We start from the raw sequence: 21,311 nt of genomic DNA, 5'->3' as shown, positions 1-21,311 counted from the left end.
GGGTAGGTTGCTGGAGAAGCTGATCTAGGTCGTTAAGTATGGAAAAGATGTAGGCTTATTCACCAGGTAGATCAGTGGAAGGAGAGGAGAACCAAAGGTTGTGGTGAACATTGAAATCTAGAGTGGAGATTTCAGAGAAAGGAGAAATTGATAGGATGTGCTCCATCTTAGACGTAAAACAGTCAAATAATTTTTCATGATCAGTACAATTAGGCGATAAGTAAACAGCAGAGATATATTTAGCCGGAGAATGACAGGAAAGCCGAAGCTAGAAAGTAGAGAATTCAGAAGATTCAAGTTCACCAACACAAGAGCATGATATGTGTTTGCAGACACATATAAAAGAGCCACCTTTGCCTTCGAAGTGAGTATTGAGAAAGTAAGAGGATACAGAGTAGGGTTTCCTGTCAGTCAGTTCTGACAGCTGAGTCTCTGTGGCGAAGAGAAGGTGAGGTTTAGAGGTGAGGTGGTGTTCCACAGAGAGGAAGTTAGAGAAATGAACAAGAGAGTCAAGCCATGGCTCCAGGCATTTGGTTTGGTCGTCACCAGGTGAGGGGCGGATGGTGGGGGCTTTGATGCCCCCCCCCCCCTCCAGGGGACTCCGAGGCTTTCTGAAGAGATGCATTTTCTTTAAAATTTTGAATAGGAAGTGTAGTGTGTACTGTGCATAGGGTTTGGTGTTGACAGAGGAACTTGTACTGGAGAACATGCTGATCAACTCTGTTACTGAAGCACTGAGAAAGTCCAGCAAAGGGGGATAGGGTGAAGCTAGTCCCGAGGGCTGATGAAGCGGGAGTTCCAGCTCTTCGTCATCAGGTTTCCATCCACCTTGGGCGTTCCACCCTGCTTGACTGGTGCAACAGTCTACTCCCTACAGTGCATGTGTGTGTGTGTGTGTGTGTGTGTGTGTGTCCTTGATGGACTGATAGAAAACTTCCCAGGTGAGTTTATCGGGATACTGGGACGGTCTTTCTCTATGCAAGTGTCCAACCATGTTTTCTAGGGGGGGTCAGCCCCCCCTCACTAAATGAAAAAAAAAGAAGTCAGAAATAGTGAAATGAAGTCAGATATGGCTTTGATATCTTAGTACATGTTGTACAATGGAGTTTCATCCATTACACCTGATTTGCAGTGCGTGACTCCATTCCCCCAGTGATTTTTGGGGAGTCAATCCTTTCCCAAAAATCAAAGCTATTAGATAAAGGAGAAATACTTGAATGAAACTTTCCAGGTGAGTCATCTGCTTACTCCGAAAGTGTTACACTATATATAATTTTCCAACTATGACTTAAATGGGGGTCAGCCCCTCTCACCAAATTTTACATTCTAAGAAACAGTGAAAAGGGGGCAGATATTGCCTTGAAATTTTAGTACATATTGAGCAACGGACTTTCATCCATAATGCCATGTTTAAGAGTGCGTGACCCCTCCCCCCTTTATTCATGGGAGGTCAGCCCCCTACCAATATAAAAAACAATCAGACATAGGGGAATGTCAGTGCATGGAATTAAATGAAATTGGCATACATTACGCAGGATTTGGTCTGCAGTGTCCGTGTTTTCCCTGAATGCCAACGGAGAATCTGCACTTCTGCTTTATTATTATTATTGTTGTTGATGGTGGTGGTGTTAGTGTTGGTGATGCTTTTGCCATTGTTTTGAAGGTGTTTTTGTTGTTTTTAATGTTTTTGGTTTTGTTGTTTGGTAGTTGACTTTAATGTTCACCTTCTTTGTCTTCTTCTTGCTGTTGTAAATTTTTATGTCGTCATCGCTGTTGTTTTGTATATCATTAATACAGTTATTATTATTATTATTATTATTATTATTATTATTATTCTTGTGTGGGTGTGGCTGTGGAACAAAAGAAGAAGGCATATGGTGAATGGTTGGCGAGTAGAGGTAGGGGAGAAGATGAGAGAGAGAAGAGAGAGGTATATGTGAGCAGGAGAAGGGAGGTTAAGAGACTGGTGAAGGAGAGTAAGAAGAAAGTGGATGAAGAGTTTGGGAGGAATCTGAGTGTGAAATGGAGGGAGAGTAAGAAATTGTTTTGGAAGGAGGTAAAGAAAGTAAGGCAGTGTGAAAGGGGAAATAATAGGGGAGTGAAAGATAGGAATAATAGATTGTTGTTGGAGAAGAGAGAGAAATTGAGGAGATGGAAGGAGCACTTTGAGGATTTGTTGAATGTAGAGAGTGAGAGCAGTGTGAGTATAAGTGGTTGGGGAATGGCTGGGAGAAGAAGAGATGAGAGGAGGGAGGAAGAGATCAGTAGGGCGGAAGCAGTGGAAGCGATGAAGAAGATTAAGCTGGGAAAGGCCCCAGGAATTGATGGAGTGTGTGGTGAAATGCTTAGGTATGGGGGTGAGATTGTTGTGGAGTGGATATGGAAGTTGTGTAGATTGGCTTGGGAAGAGGGAAGGGTTCCAGAGGACTGGAAATCAGGTATAATTGTTCCTCTGTACAAAGGAAAAGGGGAGAGAGAAGTATGTGGTAACCATAGGGGTATTTGCCTTCTTAGTGTGACTGGTAAAATATATGGTAGAATACTCATTGATAGGGTTAGGCATATGACAGAGGAGCTAGTTGGAGAAGAACAAGGGGGATTTAGGAAGGGAAAAGGGTGTGTAGATCAGATATTTGTTCTAAGATGTTTAGTGGAGAAGTATTTAGAGAAGGGAAGGAAAGTGTATGCTGCCTTCATGGACTTGGAGAAAGCTTATGACAGAATAGATAGACAAGGTATGTGGAAGGTATTAAGAATATATGGAGTGGAGGGGAAATTGTTGAGTGCTGTGAAGAGTATGTACGAGGGAGCTAGGGCTACGGTGCGAGTGGATGGTGAGCTGAGTGAGTTCTTTGATCTCAATGTGGGACTGAAACAGGGGTGTGTGATGTCTCCATGGCTGTTTAATATATATATGGATGGGGTTGTAAAGGAGGTGCAAGGTAGGGCTGTGGATGTGGGGCTGGCCCTAATGAATGAGGGTGAGATTTGGAAGCTTCCGGTGTTGCTGTTTGCTGATGATACAGTATTGTTGAGTGAAGATGAATGGGAGTTGCAAGGTTTGGTGAATGAATTTGGGACAGTGTGTAGGAGGAGGAAGCTGAAAGTTAATGTAAACAAAAGTAAAGTTATGGTGTTTGAGAGGAATGAAGTCACAGAGTGTGCAGTGAGGTTGGATGGTGAGGATATGGAGAATGTGAGTGCATTCAAGTACTTGGGTAGTGTGATGAGTAAGGATGGAACTTTGGGGGATGAAGTACGTGAAAGGATACAGCAGGGAAGGAAGGTTGTTGGTACACTGAAATCAGTGATAAGAAATAGGGAGGTGAGTATGGAAGTTAAGAAGTCAATGCATGATAGTATTGTGATCCCTACCGTGACGTATGGAAGCGAGGCGTGGACCTTGCAAGAGGGGAACAAGTCAAGAGTGAGAGGAGTGGAAATGAGTTACTTGAGAGGAGCATGTGGAGTGACATGGAGGGACAGGTTGACGAATGAAGAAGTGAAAGAACGTTGTGGGGTAGATGTGGATGTGGTTGAGAAGATTAGGAGAAATACACTGAGGTGGTTTGAACATGTGGAGAGAATGGAGAATGAAAGACTGACTATGAGGGTGTATGTAGGTGAGGTGGAGGGAGGGAGAGGGAGGGGTAGACCGAGGATGAGGTGGAGGGATGGAGTTGAGAGGTATATGAGGGAGGGGGGGGTGAGTTGGGGGGAGGGTAGTCAATTTGTGGGTGACAGAGTGACTTGGAGGCGTTTTGTCTGCGGCCACCCTTTGCGGGATTAGGGCGTCGGGCTATAGATAGATAGATAGATAGATTATTATCATCATCATCATCATCATCATCATTATGTCGTCATTAGTTTTATATACAGTATCATTAATATTGTTAGTAAAAATATATATATATATATATATATATATATATATATACAGTAGGTATTATTATTATTATTATTATTAATTATTATTATTATTATTATTATTGTTGTTGTTGTTGTGGTTGTTGTTGTTTGTAGCAGTAGTAGTAGTAATGGCAGTGGTATTTTTTACACCTTCCAAGACCATATATGCAATTAAGCTTCTGTACACTACTGAGAGTATTTACCACTACATAATGCATCCCTATGCTAAAAACACATAAAAAGTTTGGTAGAACAGGTGAAGCACATATTACCTTTTCGGCGTAGGCGCCAGCATCCAATAAGCCGGGTGTCAGATTCGATGGAAACCAATTCAGCAGCAGGTGTCAGAGTCATATACGGCACAGTTCATCAGTTGGTAATGGCACTTCGCAACAGGTGGCCATGTGTGTGGGTGATGGAAGAAGAGAGAGAGAGAGAATTTTTGGTGAGAACATATGATTGTATATGAGATGAGATTAGGTGTGTGCGCTCCCTGTCACCTTTCATACACTAGGAATCCGGTAGATTGGATGAGAGGTATTATATTTTTCCATATGCATTCGTTGATCTAAAACAGATTTATTGTTGGGATGAGTGAGTATATGTGAGCATTAATGGATAGACACAGTGATCTAATCATTAAGCCCTTCAGTACGATGATGTCCTTGTGTACTTTTAGCATCGACGCGATTATTGCATTGAATTTAGAGAATCCGTGGTAAAACAGAATGTAAAGAAGGCTATTTCTGTGTGTAACCCATGCATTTTGGGTCGTAGATTTTAAGGTAACTAAATTAATCTGGAAGTAGTAAATTCTAATTCCATAATATGTCATTGAAATCAAGTGGTTCTTTAAGCTGCAAAGTGAAATACTCCTTTTACTTCCTTCTATTACTACTTTTGAATTATTATGCGGCTCATTCCGCGCGCATCTTTATTTCCTTCCCATCACTAATTCCTTCCTTCTTATTTTAAAGAGGAGAAGCCTTTATTTCTTTCTTCCTTCCTTCTCTTCCCGCTATCCTTCCGCCAGAAGTCATGTACCGTATAGAAAGTACAAAGTGAAACCCTTTTTTTTCCTTTCATTACTACATTTTAATTATTATACAGCTCATTCTGCGCGAATCTTTATTTTCCTCCCATCAGTAACTCCTTTCTTCTTATTTTAAAGGAGAGAAGCCTTGATTTCTTTCCTCCTTTTTTCTCTACCCGCCATCCTTCTGGTAGACGTCTTGTAAAGCAAAGTTTCTCCGTTCTTCCCTTCCTCCCTCCTCCTTCGACCTGTCCTTCCTTTCCTGCTTCCATCCATAACTCCTGCTCTGACTGTGGTGTCACATGAACACCGGACATTAGACCTGTTCAGAATATATATATATATATATATATATATATATATATATATATATATATATATATATATATATATATATATATATATATATATATATATATATATATATATATATATATATATATATATATATATATTATGCTAGGAAGAAGGAACCAAAGGCCAGGAGCCCGCAATAACTGCTCCTTCCACGAGAAAAACAGAGTACAAGAGAGAGCTAAATTCAAGATCCGATCATTTCAAGATGCCTGGACACACTGCTTTTGAAAGACTGGAGATCATAGCTAGCAGGAAATACAGACAGAGGGAGACAGTTCCAGAGTTGACCTGTTGCATATGTGAAGGACTGGGAGTAACGGTTAACTCTTGCATTAGAGAGCTGGACAGAAAAGGGATAAGAGTTTGCTGCTAGATGGTTGCTACGCGCCCGTCGCAGAGGTGGAGGAATGCATGCAGACAGTTCAGAGGAGTAGTGACCATTGAAGTAGCGATAGAAATGAGATAGAGGCAACAGCGCGGCGAAGAGACAGAGGTCGAAGGGAGCCAGTAAGAGGAGGAGAGTTAATAAGACGAAAAGCCTTTGACTCCACCCTGTTGAGAAGAGCTGTATGTGGGGAACTTCTCCACACATGAGAGTTGTACTCTACACAGGGGCGGATAAAACCCGTGTATAGAGTCAACAATTGTGCAGGGGTAAAGAAGGAACGGAGTCGGCTTAGCACACCCAATCTCTTGGAAGCAGATTTTACAGGAGATGTAATATGATCTTTCCAACATTAGTTCCGAGTGAACGAAACCCTAAACATGTTCAAAGATGATGCAGGATTAAGCTGAATATTATTAAACATTAGTGGGTACACCTGTGGAAGATTTTGTTGGGTTGATAGGTGTAAGAACTGAGTCTTTGATGCATTAAAAACAACAAGATTATTTTTACCCCAGTCAGAGATACGAGCCAAGTCAGACATCAGGTGTGCCATAGCCTCATCCCTTGTTTGTTAAAGTAACTGCTGAGATGGACGTTCCGGGAACCGAATGGAAAGGTGAAGGATGGAGTCATCAGCATACGAGTGGATAGTGTTAGATGTACAGCTTGGAAGGTCACTGATGAATAAAAGGAAGAGAGTTGGTGATAGGACAGAGCCCTGAGGAACACCACTGTTGATAGACATACGAGAAGAACGACAGCCGTCTACAACAGCAGCAATAAAACGACTAGAAATGAAACTGTAGATGAAGGCACAGACAGAAGGATAGAAACCGTAAGAGGACAGTTTGGAAAATAAAGAATTATGCCAGGCTCGATCGAAAGTACAATGGCAAAGCTTTCGCCAAAGTCCCGAAAGGAGGATGACCAGGAGTCTGAAAGGTAGGTGAGAAGATTGCCAATGGAGCATCCATGAGGGAACCCATACTGATGATCAGAAAGAAGGTTGTGATATGAGTGATGCTTTAAAATTTTTCTATTAAGAATCGACTCGAAAATTTTTGAGATACAGGATGTTAAACCAATTGGACGATAGTTAGGGGGTCTGGAATGGTCATCCTTCTTTGGAACTGGCTGAATGAGAGCAAACTTCCAGCAAGAAGGAAAGGTACAAGTTTATAGATGAAGACGAAAGAGTTTGCCTAGGCAGGGTGTAAGCACAGAAGCACAGTTCTCAAGAACAATAGGAGGGACTCCATCAGGCCCGTATGCCTTGTTAGTACTGAGGCCTGTGATGGCAGAAAATACATCACCTGAAGAAATTTTAATGTCAGCCATGAGGAAGTCAGAGGAGGGAAGTGATGGAGGAACAGCACCACAATCGTCTAAGGTGGAATTGGAGGAGAATGTCTTAGCGAAGAGATCCGCTTTATTAGTAGAAGAAATAGCTACAGAACCATCAGAGTAGAAAGGAGGAGGTAAGGATGATGAGATGAAGTTGTTAGAAAGGTTTTTAGCAAGGTGCCAGAAGGAGCGGGAAGAATTCGAGTTCGAGAGATGAGAACATTTAATACGGACGAAATTATTTTTAGCAGAGCGAAGAACAGACTTAGCACAATTCAGGGCAGAAACATAAAGAAGATGTGATTCTGGGGTGAGTTGGGTCCGGTATATATATATATATTGTCAAACTGATTGTGTATTGCACTGATTCCAAATATCGCAACCATTTTCATCTCAAATGAAGCAAAACCCTGCTTCAAAGGTCATGAAGTTTTAGTGTCTGAAAATAAAAATGGTGACAGAAGGTCTTATAATTTTGGCTATATCTTCCTTAATATTGAAATAAGGATAATATAAATTGTACCACTGAGATGCTAATAAAATTTTCTTTCAGGAAGTGTAAAAATATTGCTTATAAATATGAATATTATTACTATTCGTATCGAATATTAAGAGGAATATCTGTAGACTTTACAGATTTCCTAATAAATGAAAGGATTTCTATTAATATAGCCTATGTGTTTAATTCTTTATAAAGGCAAAATATAGTTTAAAATAAAATATTAGTACCACTTTAACATAGAACATTTCCATCCAGACTATGCGCAGGTGATATATAACCTACAATGACTAATATATTAAAATACCTACTGTAAGAGAATTGGCATTAATATATAGCTCATAAAATTTTTATGAAATACCAAACCATAATTCCTTCACGGAAGGGCAGCATTTACCACATATTATAATTTATACATATTGGTAAGCTGCCTTATGGTCTGCTAGTTCTGTTGACTTGGAAACATTGCACTTTGTTTTTCTCTTTTGTGTGTGTGTGTGTGTGTGTGTGTGTGTGGTTCCTTAGGTTTGCAAAGTAAGAGTATTTATTCATTTAAATTGTTGTTATCCATAGCTCATATCAGCATTGTGTTCAATATGTCGGTAGAACTTCATAGCAGAACAGTGAAGGCTCCTGAAGTGGGACTGTCTCAGCAGCCCTGAAAAAGAGAAAATTATAATTCTCCCACGCTGTCACTAGGTCAACTACAGTGACCGTTTCAAATGATTATATTAGTTGTTCTCGGTTGCCAATCAAGAGACAGGCATTTCTTACACTTGAAGGACTTTTTTGAGTTTTCAGGCCAGTGTAATGAAAACAAGTTCTTTACATATTTAATTGTTGATGTAATCTTTGTATTTTGGCAACTGGCTAGAATAAAAACTGTCACAAGACAAAATGCAATGTTGCATTTCATGAAGCTTTACGATAAACATGGAAAACTTATAGAAATAAAGTTAGAGAAAATGATCCCAGCAGCAAAAGAGCTCCTTCTGTGAAAAAAACAGATTAGCTTTTTGATATTGGGTCCCCTGATGCTATTGATGAAATTTAGAAAAATAGGCTGTAATCCAAAGATGAGAAAGATGAGGACATTCGGTTTTATCACCCTTATTCTTGCTACATGGCCTACCCATCTCTATTTCTATTCGTTTATAACTTCTATTATATCTTCGACTTTAGCCTGCTCTCTCACCCAAGTTGATCTTTTCCTGTCTCTTAAAGATATTCCCGACACTGACCTTTCCATTGCTCTCTGAGAACGAATTAGTTTATTTTCCATCGATTTTGTCAGTTTCCAAGTCTCACAACCATATGTCATAGCTGGAATAATACATTCGTTATATACTTTTCGTTTCATACAAACTGGCAAGCTACTTTTCATAATGACTCTATGTTTACCGAAAGCTTTCAATCCAATTGTAATGCGTCTTTTTATTTCGCTATCATTATCTTTCGTAAATTTTAGTATTTGTCCCAGGTAATTTTATTTCTCGACTTCTTCAAGAATTTATTCACTTATTCTGATGACGCTCTTTGGTGTTTAAGGATTAAACATTAGTTTTACTCCGGTTCATCTTTAACCCTACTTTGAGACTTTCTCTGTTCAGGTCATTTAACATTTCTTGCAATGTCTCTGCTCTTTCTGAGATTAGGACAATGTCATCTGCTTATCTTAAATGGTTTAGCTTTTCTCCATCTATGTTCACTCCTTTGTTTTCCCAGTCTAGCTTTCTGAAAATGCTTTCTTGGCATGCTGTAAATAACTTTGGAGAAATTGTATCTCCCTGACGCACGCCCTTCTCAATCTTAATTTTCTCCGAGTCCTTATATAATTTAATTGTGGCAGTTCCCTCTTTATATATGTTTTCGAGCAGATTTACAATGTTCTCATTCACTCCTTGTTCTCGTAATGAATTTATAATTGCTATGTACTCCACTGAGTCGAAAGCCTTTTCGTAATCAACAAAACCTAAGCACAGTGGTTTATTATATTCTTTAGTTTTCTCAATTAGTTGATTCATTGTGTGTAGATGATCAGTAGTGGAGTACCCGCTTCGGAATCCTGCCTGTTCACGAGGTTGGTTTTCCTCCAGATTTGTAGTTATTCTGTTTGTAAGGACTTTAGTGAAGAGTTTGTAAATGACTGATAGCAAGCTAATGGGTCGACAGTTACCAAGGTCTTTTGAGTCACTTTTTTTGTAAAGTAAAATAACTATTGCATTACACTATGTTTTGGGAATTTTCTTCCTTTTTATACATTGAGTAAATAGGTGAGCAAGCCTAGTTTGTACTTGTACTCCTGCATCCAACAGTAAATCTGCTACTATTCCATCTTCTCCCGGAGCTTTCCATCTTTTCATATTTTTTAGAGAATTATTTACTTCATCTGGTGTTACCTCAAGTATTTCACTTGCGTCAACTGAAAAGTTAGCTATTGGTATTACTGTCTTTGATGCATACAGTTCTTTGTAAAATTCTTCAACTCTCTTCAACATCTTATCTCTGCATTTAATGATTTCACCGTTTTTGTCTATCAGTGATGTAATTTGTTGCTTTCCAAGTGACATTTTACTTCGGACCTGTTTCAGACTTTTTCCTTTTTTGATGGCTTCTTTGATTTAATCCATGTTTCTCTTTCATTTTTCTTCTCTTTGTCTTTTGTTGATAAGCTTATTTAATTCTGCTCGTTCTATTTCATCTTTCTTAGTTTTTACTTTCCTTTCCTTTCTTTTTTTCATAAGCTCAAGTGTCTTTTCTAAATACTTCTTAACTTTGGTTGTATTAGGTTTCTCTACTACCTCCACTGATTCTTTTAGCATTTGTGTTAGTCTGTCATTCAGCTCATCAATGTCACATTCAGCATTACTGAGAGCCTGAAATCTGTTCCTTATTTCCAACTGAAAGGCTGCTTTGTTTTCATTGACATTTATTGGGGATATCTTTTTATCTTTAATCATCTTCTTTCTTTCACTTTTGAAGTTAAATCTTGCTGTGCAACCCACCATTCTATGGTCACTTCCGATAATTACTTTGTTGATACTGTGACATTTGTGATCGTGTTATTCTTATTTGCTATAATGAAGTCAATTTCATTCTTTGTTTCTCCATTTGGGCTTCTCCAGGTTCACTTTCTCCCTGTTCTTTTGTGAAAGAATGTGTTCATTACTCTCATGTTAAACATTTCTGCAAAGTTTACCAGCATTTCACCTCTTTCGTTCCTTTTTCCCACTCCAAATTTCCCCATACATGCTTCTCCATTTTTTGATTTTCCAAATTTACATTGAAGTCTCCCATGAGTATAGTATAGGTAGTCTTTTTCTCTTCCATAATCTGGGAGATGTCATCATAGAATGTTTCAATTTCTTCATTTGAGCTCTGAGAAGTTGGTGCATATCCTTGTATTACTTTCAGGGTATATTTTTTGCACAGTCTGATTGCAACCACTGCTGCTCTGTCAGATACACTGCTGAATTTAACGATGTTGTCTGCAAGATTTCTGTTAATTAGAAATCCTACACCACTAACTCTTTCATTTTCCCTTCCTCTGTAGTAAAATAGGTGGCCACTGTCATCGAGCTGCATTACTTTTTCTTCTTTTCCTTGGGTCTCACTCAAACCTACAATATCCCAACTAATGTTTTCCAGTTCAACCATTATGTTATCCAGCTTGTAATCTTCAGCGAGGCTTCTTATATTGTATGCATAGATCTTCATGGATTTAAGAGTGCTTAATATCCCAGTCTCTAACTTGTCAACACAGTGCCTACTCACTTTCGGTGGCACACTGCCCGTAAGCACAGGAGGCAGTGCGGGTGGACCTTTAGTAGACAATGATCCAACAGGAACGCCCGTCAAATACTTTGCAATAGAACTCATGTTTGGTTGGGAGGATTGTGGCAAATAATCTCACCTCCCTGCCACATAGTTTCTAGTGAGATGTAATCTTCCTGCCACCTTATTCGTTATATTCGGTGGAGCCCTATATACCTATAGGGGGTCCCATGGTCCGCGCCATCTAAGACGGTACCATGTAAATCTACAAGGGTTTCCCTTATCCGCCACCCTGGGACACACCAGGTAGCAGTGGGATCATGCCCCTGGATATATATATATAGATAGATAGATAGATAGATAGACATAGATAGATAGATGGATATATATATATATATATATATATATATATATATATACACTTAACACGTCTACCCCCACATACACCGACATACACACCGCACACACACATACATCCCCACTCACATGCACGCCCATCCCCCACATGCAGTAAACCCTCCTACATTCACACACATGCACTCCTTTTCACCCACACTTATGCATCTCAAACACACACACACACACACACACACACACACACACACACACACACACACACTCTCTCTCTCTCTCTCATCCTCCATACAAACAACACTCCATTCCCCAGCACTGACTCTACTTAGCGACCAGGATGACTGAATTAATTGGCCATATATTTTGCTATAAAAAAGGCCTGCGATGTGAGTCATTATTTTCCAGGCTTCGTACTTCAGCAGATAATCGAGTAAAATAAACCCTATTTGCCTCTGGCCAGATTAAAGTAGCAAGAGTTACGCACCCGTATTATTCAGCATTAAGCCGTATGTATGTCGTCCAAGCTGGAGCTTGGGATTCGAAGCGTGTCTTGGGGCGCTTGGTTTCTGTTCGCAAAAACAGTCCAAGATACATAGAACCGAAAAATTACACGTGATCGCAAAGTAAACAAATGGGTTCGCCGAAGATGATCTTCAGACGAATATGCAACTAATACACAGCCGTTATTTGTGCTGAACTGGCTCTGTATGTGGTTAACATCAGATACCTGCACTCTGATTTTATGTACATCGTGCTAATTTCATGTTGTTATCATTTACGTGTCCTTGCTGGCCGTTCTTACTCTCACCGAGTTATACCAAGACTGCTCTCGACCACGCTTGGGTGAGATACGAAGACGGTCTTGGTTTCGATGACAAATGCTTGGGCTGGCTTCGTATCACTTTGGCCGACAAAAACGGCGCATTTTGGTTTCACAAAAGATGGCTTCGAATCCGATCCGTCAGCTTGGACGACAAAAACGCTGCTTTAGTGTTCTTCGTCTGGAGTTCGAAAATGGCTTTAAAAGCACTGTGAAGATAACACCAATTGCATGTCCTCAGACAGCAGACATTAAAGCTGCCAGGTTGGCTTTACCCTGATGGTGTCCAGTGCACAGTAACTTTTCCACAGGGCACTGGATGCGGTCTGGCTGCCCATAACCTGCCTTAAGACAATACAAAAATATTTTATAACTTAAGGATAGAAGGAAGGATCCAAGGTTAAAAACAAAATGCTGTAAATGAGACAGGATTTTAATGATTTTGTAGATGCAACCCATCTACCTCTCAAACGAGCTTAGAAAAAGTTAAGTCTAGCCTCACAGATGTCAAGGAATGAGCAACGAGGGATGACGACTGCCAAAAACTGTACCGTTCTATTGGTTGTTCAGTCGCACAAAAGTTCATCTATAAGTTGCTTCTTCTGTTTAACATTTTGTTAGAAATCATGCATTTTGATAAAATTCGTGAGTGAAGAAAATGACAGATATGCTCTAAATGTGAAGCAGAATCACACTAGTGGCATAGTATGGGGGAGGGGAGGCTTTTGTTCGTGGCTTTACCGCTGGTTGACTTTATTCTGTCTGGGATAAACCCTTCATCATGAGGAAGGTTTGTAATGGATTATGAGCTGGATTCGTGAAAGAATTTAATGTAGTCCGGTGAAACATCAATATGGGTTTGAAAAATACAGGTCAGGCGCCACAGTGATTTCTTTAGTTCATGAACATAAGCTTGGCGGAGATAGTCGACTGTTTGCAACTGTGTTCCATAGTTCAGCGACAAACCGAGGCAAAATTATTCCCATTTTTTTTTATTAACATCATGTTTTAGTGTTAATCTCTTGGGACAGTTAAGGTGGCGAGATGAAACTGTACAGTAGATCAAATGAAACAAAGCAGAGTACTCTATAATATAAGCGAGGAGCAAGGAATGAAACCTACTGCTTGTTGCGAAGCCTGATTATATATGCTTTCTCCATCTCACTCCAAAGTCTCTAGTGATATTAAATTCCTTCTAGCGCCAGAATATTTCATTCAGGTGTGAGTTAGTGTAGGTGCCTGAGTGTTGTTACTATCACTGAAAACCCTCTCAAGCTCACACAGCTATGGCAATGTATTTTTGGCACCGCAAGACGATTTTATTCAGGTAGGATCGAGTCACTGGGCACTGAATGTTACTATGATCGTCATTATCCCTCTCGTGTTTGGGACGACCGGTATTATATTCCAGATAATACAAGCATTATTTATTTATTATTATTATTTTTTTTAAGCTGAGGGTGAGTCGCAGGAGCATGACAACGTTAATGGTTCATTATGTTAGTTGTTTTACATGTGGTTTGAGTCCTATTCTCATCGGTTACGGAGGCTTCCTTGCATTTTTTACTTGTGCATTTATCCATATGACATGTTAGTAATTTTGAATGGTAGATAGAAAGAAGAAACAAGGCCCAGCAGAATAAAATGTTGTACGATATCCTCTCTCTCTCTCTCTCTCTCTCCCTCTGTTTTAGCTACTATTGGACTATTTTGTTTAGCCCATCCAACCAGAAAACGTCATTTCTTTCCTTGTTCTTGTCGGATATTTTATTCAAATTAGGACATTACAGTACTGGAGGTATTATAGAAGTCTGTACCAAACCTTTGCATGTTGAAAGCACTTCCGATTTGAAAAAGACAGCTATTACAAAATAAAAAAGGCGCCTTCATTGTGAAATAATTAACATAGGAATACGTTCATGTACTATAGGGCTACGCAGCAGCAAACTCAGGTAAGGGAAAAATCTGTGTAGTGGCCATGGAAGCTCAGGTGGCCTAACACTTCAGTTGTCTTTTACTGTAACGACTCTTTCCTCTTCTGTAACAGTTATTTCGAGTGGCCGCAGGAATTGATTTTGGTGTGAATGGGCGTCGTTCATTTCCAGCTCTAGCAGGGAATATTTTTATTATTTGAATTTCAAGCAAATGATGACTCTTTCTAGGGCCCCTGGACTGGGTGATGGATAAGTTGCTAGATGAAATTGCAGAGGTCGCATACTCGTCGACAGTCTTGTCTTACGTGCCACGATTCAACTCTTCCATGAGGCTGCTGGAGATTTTTAGGTCAAGTAATGACAGCAAGGACATGGCCAGTCACCTTCCCTTGAATGTATGGTGGAGCTGTGCAGAACTTACAGAGTGGCTCAGTACTTGGATAGGGTAACTGTGTATGAATAGTGTTAACGCCGATAGTGGAGTGGTACATTGCCTCCAAACAGCATTTTTTTTTTTTTTTTTTTTTGTCCATACGATTTGAAGAAGCAGGTATAAATTTTAAAAGAATTTCACAGAAACTTATTTCTCTAAGTACTAACTATTTTTAATAATACAATATGAAGACAGAACATAAATGTATATAAAATAAACTGAATATTTTGACATATATAAGCCTCACAAAAAATAAATAAATAAAAGCAATAACAAAGCAATAAGCAACCGCTCTTCGTGTGAAACCTCCAACTACATGAATAATGAAACTTTTTGTAGGTATTGTACCTGCATAGTATTACAACGTCAGTTGTGCAGAACAAAGATAGAAGAGGGGCAGAGTACATTTATAGAAAATTGGTTCAGTCCATAGAAAGTGCAGCGGCATTTGAGTAAATGATACACAGAAGAGTGGTGAATGCGTGGTTAGTTGATTAGTTTATAGTGTTACACAGTGCAGTGGAGCAGTATGTGGTCAGTGGAATAATGTATGGTTAGTGTTACATAGTGGAATGGTGCAATACATGGTCAGTGGAATGGTATACGATTAGTGGTACATAGAGGAGTAGTGCAGCACATGCTCAGTGGAATGGTACATGGTTAGTGTTACATACCCGTGATGGTGTGGTGCAGTAAATGGTCACTGGAATGGTGTATCGTTAGTGGTACTTAGTGGAGTCGTAAAACATAGAAGTGAACAGATAAAACACTATATGTAGTAGACTGGAATTGTACTGTACAAGTATTTTAAATAGTAGGTAAATACTCTTATAAAGAAGAGAGATATACAGTAGGATGGCGATAAACTAACCGGTGAGTGCTTAGTAGAATGGTACATGGACAATGATTATGTATAATGGAACGGTGGACTAAGAGTGTTACACAGTGGGGTGGTGCAGTGTGTGCATGGTGTAGTGATGAATGAATATTGGACTGGGCAGTTAACTGAGCGTTGAGTGATAAATTCATACATCACACAATGACTTACAACATGGACAGTACACAGTTATAAAATGGAATATTGCAGTATACAAATAGTGGAGTGTTGCAGAATATAGTTACGGAATGGCAAAAACAGGGCGGACATGAGAATGGTACAAATCGGGGACGGGGAGAGGCAGGGGAAACGGCAACAAGGCCACACAGAAAATTGGCAAAGCGGTTCGGGTTGCCTTTGTTCTGCTGTGGTTTATAGGTCCTGTAGTGTGTGTGTGTGTGTGTGTGTGTGTGTGTGTGTGTGTTTCATGGTGCACATACACTGTCATCTTCCATGTTGTCGTTAGCAGTATCATCAGTATCATCACCGTCAGTCGTCATTATATTCTTGATTTTCATCTTCATCACCATGTTAACCATCACTTGCATCGGCTTCATTTGAGATGAAAATGGTTGCGATATTTGGAATCAGTGCAATAAACAATCAGTTTGACAATATATATATATATATATATATATATATATATATATATATATATATATATATATATATATACACCGGAGCCAACCCACCCCTGAATCACATCTTCTTTATGTTTCTGCCCGGAATTGTGCTAAGTCTGTTCTTCGCTCTGCTAAAAATAATTTCATCCGTACTAAATGTTCTCATCTCTCCAACTCGAATTCTTCCCGCTCCTTCTGGCACCTTGCTAAAAACCTTTCTAACAACTTCATCTCATCATCCTTACCTCCTCCTTTCTACTCTGATGGTTCTGTAGCTATTTCTTCTACTAATAAAGCGGATCTCTTCGCTAAGACATTCTCCTCCAATTCCACCTTAGACGATTGTGGTGCTGTTCCTCCATCACTTCCCTCCTCTGACTTCCTCATGGCTGACATTAAAATTTCTTCAGGTGATGTATTTTCTGCCATCACAGGCCTCAATACTAACAAGGCATACGGGCCTGTTGGAGCCCCTCCTATTGTTCTTGAGAACTGTGCTTCTGTGCTTACACCCTGCCTAGGCAAACTCTCGTCTTCATCTATAAACTTGTACCTTTCCTTCTTGCTGGAAGTTTGCTCTCATTCAGCCAGTCCCAAAGAAGGATGACCATTCCCAACCCCCTAACTATCGTCCAATTGCTTTAACATCCTGTATCTCAAAAGTTGTCGAGTCGATTCTTAATAGAAAAATTTTAAAGCATCACTCCTATCACAACCTTCTTTCTGATCATCAGTATGGTTCCCTCAGGGATGCTCCATTGGCAATCTTCTCACCTACCTTTCAGACTCCTGGTCATCCTCCATTCGGGACTTTGGCGAAAGCTTTGCCATTGTACTTTCGATCGAGTCTGGCATAATTCTTTATTTTCCAAACTGTCCTCTTACGGTTTCTATCCTTCTATCTGTGCCTTCATCGCTAGTTTCCTTTCTGGTCGTTCTATAGCTGCTGTTGTAGACGGCAATCGTTCTTCTCCTAGATTTATCAACAGTGGTGTTCCTCAGGACTCTGTCCTATCACCAACTCTCTTCCTTTTATTCATCAATGACCTTCTAAGCTATACATCGAACTCTATCCACTCATACGCTGATGATTCCTCCCTTTACCTTTCCATTCGGTTCCCGCGACGTCCATCTCAGCAGTTACTTCAACAAACAAGGGATGAGGCTGTGGCACACCTAATGTCTGACTTGGCCCGTATCTCTGACTGGGGTTAAGATAATCTTGTTGTTTTTAATGCATTTAAGACTCAGTTCTTACACCTTTCAACCCGTCAAAATCTTCCACAGGTATACCCCTTAATGTTTCATAATATTCAGCTTAATCCTGCATCATCCTTGAACATGCTTGGGGTTTCATTTACTCGGGACTTATCTTGGGAAGATCATATTACATCTCTTTTAAAATCTGCTTCCAAGAGATTGGGTGTGCTTAGCCGACTCCGTTCTTTCTTTACCCCTGCGCAATTGTTGACTCTATACAGAGGTTTTATCCGCCCCTGTGTGGAGTACAACTTTCATGTGTGGGGAGGCTCCCCACATACAGCTCTTCTCAATAGGGTGGAGTCAAAGGCTTTTCATCTCATTAACTCTCCTCTTACTGACTTCCTTCAACCTGTCTCTTTGCCGCACTGTTGCATCTTTATCTCTTTTCTATCGCTACTTTAATGGTCCCTGCCTCTCTGAACTATCTGCATGCATTCCTCCACCTCTACGACGGGCGCGTAGCACCCGTCTAGCAGCAAACTCTCATCCCTTTTCTGTCCAACTCTCTAATGCAAGAGTTAACCGTTAATCCCAGTCCTTCATTTATGCAACAGGTCAACTCTGGAACTGTCTCCCTCTGTCTGTATTTCCTGTTGCCTATGATATCCAGTCTTTCAAACACAGTGTATCCAGGCATCTCGAAAAGAATGGATCTTGAATTTGGCTCTCTCTTGAATTTTGTTTTTCTCTTGGAGCGAACCGTTTTTGCGGGCTCATTGCCTTTAGTTCCTTTTTCCTCGCATAATATATATATATATATATATATATATATATATAGATATATATAGATATATCTATCTATCTATTGCCAGACGCCTCAATCCCGTTTGGGGTGGCCACAAACAAATCGCCTCCAAGTCGCCCTGTCCCCCGCCATTTCACTGCCCTGCTCCCAACTCACACCCCCCTCTCTCATATACCTCTCCACCCCATCCCTCCATCTCATCCTCGGCCTCCCCCTCCCTCTTCCCCCCTCCACCTCACTCACATACACTCTCTTCGTCAGTCTTTCACCCTCCATCCTCTCTACATGGCCAAACCACCTCAGTGTGTTCCTCATAACGCTTCCTATCACATCCACATCCACACCACAACGCTCCTTTATATCCTCATTCGTCAGCCTGTCTCTCCATGTGACTCCACAGGCTCCTCTTAAATAACTCATTTCCACTGCTCTCACTCTTGACTTGTGTCCTTCCAACAATGTCCAAGCTTCACTTCCGTACGTTAGAGTTGGTATCACAATACTGTCATGCAGTAACTTTTTCACTTCCATATACCTAGGCTGCTTCCCCCAAGGAAAGGGAGGTAGCCGAGACAGGACGACACACTCCCCATTTACTCATCCATTCAAACACATTCATTCACATCTTAGCCCCAAAGGGGAGAACGGGCAGATCCCCACCGCACCACACCGCACAAGGGTCAACTGCGCAATGCAATCAGTGACATCCGCAGCAGGGCCCGACAGCAGAAGTGGTTTACCCCTGCCACATCATAACAGACCCATCCCCTTACCCGCACCTGACCTGACTAGCTGATCTGACCAAATGCGGGAGAATATCCCCTCAGGGCTGCGTCATCACTTATTTATTCACAATTTCTCTCCATTTACTTCTGTCACGCACAGCCACTCTTCCTTGCTCAACAGACATCCCTCTCGCATCCAGCGCTCTCTTCACACTGTCCATCCATCCTATTCGTGGTCTTCCTCTCAGCCTTACACCTCTCACATCAAATATAGTTATCTTTTTCACCAATCGCTCATTATCCACTCTCTCCATATGCCCAAACCATCGCAACACCCTCTGCTCAACTCTACCAGCCATCTCCCGAACAACTACAATTCTCCTTCGCACTTCATCATTTTGCACCCGATCCATACGCGTCACTCCACACATACTCCTCAGACACCTCATCTCCATTACATTCAAACTTTTCCTCTCTGCTACACCCATATTCCATGTTTCAGCCCCATATAATGCAGTCGGTACCACAACACCCTCATATAGCCTTCTCTTTACATCCATTCTAAGCAAACGACATTTAAACACTTTTTTCATTCCTCCCAGCACCTTTCCTACTTCATTTATTCTAAACTTCACTTCTGCATCTATTCTTCCATCCACAGCAACATGTGACCCTAGATATTTAAAACAATCTACCTCCTGAAGCAACTCACCATTCAAAACTATATTCATCCCCCTACCATCTATCAACCTCGTACACTTCATCACTTTACTCTTATTCTTATTTACTTTCAAATTCCTCCTTTCACACACCCTTCCAAACTCCTCTACCAACTGTCTCAATCTCTCCTCTGGATCAGTCACCATTGCAGTATCATCTGCAAACAGCAGCTGCTTCAGATTCCAATCTCCACCATCAACATTTACCAGACTCAGACCACCTAAAACTCTTGCATTCACCTCCCTTACAACACCATCCATGTAAATATTAATATATATATATATATATATATATATATATATATATATATATATATATATATATATATATATATATATATATATATATATATATATATATATATATATATTGAGAGTGCAATCTGGTGACTGCCTCGTGCCTGCCTCTGCGTCATTGTTGGAAATTGGTTGCCGAACATCACAATCATAAATGCATAAATCCCTTTTGCCATCCATCGCACCTGATGCATGGCTCCTGGTGGGCGGAAAGTTGGCTGGTCTAGTTGACTCCCCAAGAAGATGTACACCAACTGAAGTAGTTCCTTGTAGTCTTCAGAAGGATGACTTCCGCTCCCAAGGGTTGATTTCAAGAATGTCAGCCTGAACTTTTGTTCCTGAAGGGCAATGTTGATGGAGTTCCACAAAATCTTCCTTGGTATCCACAGTCTTTTACAAAGAGTAATTGATAGGGGGCCATTGTGTCTTGAACTGTTAGAATAATCCTGCAGTATATCTGGTCCCGAGGAATCCGTGGCAATCATCAAAGACGGTTTTCAGGATGATTTCATGAACATGATGTCTACAAACCAGCCACACAATTGATCTTCCTAGTTCTTGGTCAGTTAGTGTGCTTGCACCCCGATATATTCCAGTATTTCCTATAGCAGTATCGAAGCTCCGTGCAACAATCTTGTCTTGAAGATTGGCCTCCTGAACCCCTGTGAGCACAAAACAAGCGAGTTTGTCTCCACTTCCATTCAATGCTACTTGAGCACAACACAAGCGAGTTTTTCTCCACTTCCATTCAGTGCTACTGGAACACCTAGAAGGTCTTCAGTCTCTTCTTCGGAAACCAGTACAGCATTCCGGTTTTGCAAACTCTTGCCTTGACATATATTTGGAAGTAGCTTTTCATCCCACTGAAGTGTCAGTGGGATCTCCTTTGTCCTGATTGATGCAGAGATTCCAGTTTCTATCTCATCTCTGTTCTTGCCTCGAGCTCTATAGACTGTAGCAGGCGAAATCACAAACTTCCCGAGATTATGACCAAGGCTTTGGGCAGCAGCAGCATAAGAACTTGTGGCCTGTGCACCAAAAGACTGTCTCGGTGCCAAGCAGCAGTAAAGTTCTTGTACCAGACAGCTTTCTGATTCTTGCTTGTTGCTGCATAACGACAACAGGGAGATTTGGTTGGAATCAGACCAACAAATTCATCATTGTCTGTGGAAGTTGTTGACGTAGAGCTGGATTCCTCAAAAATTACTGTCTCCTCC

This window comes from Coenobita brevimanus, chromosome 30 (genome assembly GCF_032717465.1).
Source record: "Coenobita brevimanus isolate Jiangsu-jjx chromosome 30, ASM3271746v2, whole genome shotgun sequence".
NCBI classification, from domain to species: domain Eukaryota; kingdom Metazoa; phylum Arthropoda; class Malacostraca; order Decapoda; family Coenobitidae; genus Coenobita; species Coenobita brevimanus.
The sequence above is the reverse complement of the archived record's forward strand: the minus strand, read 5'-3'. Positions refer to the sequence as shown.